Source organism: Vicugna pacos, chromosome 36 (genome assembly GCF_048564905.1).
Source record: "Vicugna pacos chromosome 36, VicPac4, whole genome shotgun sequence".
Classification (NCBI taxonomy): Eukaryota; Metazoa; Chordata; class Mammalia; order Artiodactyla; family Camelidae; genus Vicugna; species Vicugna pacos.
In genome coordinates, this window is record NC_133022.1 from 5,588,605 (window position 1) to 5,589,416 (window position 812).

Sequence of the window (812 nt, forward strand, 5' to 3'; positions counted from 1 at the left end):
ATGGGATAATATAAAGTGTCCCAATCTTAACATAATAGGGGTCCCAGAAGGGGAAGAAGGATCAAAGGGGATTGAAAAGGTTTTTGAAGAAATCATGACTGAAAACTCCCCAAACTTAAAGAAGGAATCAGATATCCAAGTACAGGAAGCTCAGAGGGTCTCAAACAGGAAGAACCCAAATAGACCCACACCAAGACATATCATAATCAACATGGCCAGAGTCAAGGATAAAGAAATGATTCTAAAGTCAGGAAGAGAAAAGCAAAAGCTAAGTTACAAGGGAACCCCCATAAGGCTCTCAGCTGATTTCTCTACACAAACACTACAAGCCAGAAGGGAGTGGCAAGATATATTCAAAGTCCTGAATGAAAAAAAGATGCAGCCTAAGATACTTTACCCAGCATGGCTATCCTTTAGGATAGAAGGAGAAATAAAGAGTTTCACAGACAAGAAAAAAGCTGCAGCAGTTTAGCAATACTAAACCCATGCTAAAAGAAATATTGAAAGGGCTATTCTAAATAGAAAAGCAGCAGGATGCTACAGAAATGAGAAACTCACAACTGGAAAGGTGATAACTCATGAATTACAAATAAAGAAACACGAAATTATAAAAGAAGACATACAAATCACTGAGAGTGGGAGAGAGAGACAGGAAAATATAGAATTTTTTTCTTTCTTTTTAAATTTTTTTAACAATACGATGGGTTTGAGATCATGTTATTATCAGTTTAATAAAAACGGGTATAGGATTATAGATTTACAAAAAAGGGTAACCAAAAGTCAAAAATTTACAAGGGAGTCACAAAAATTAA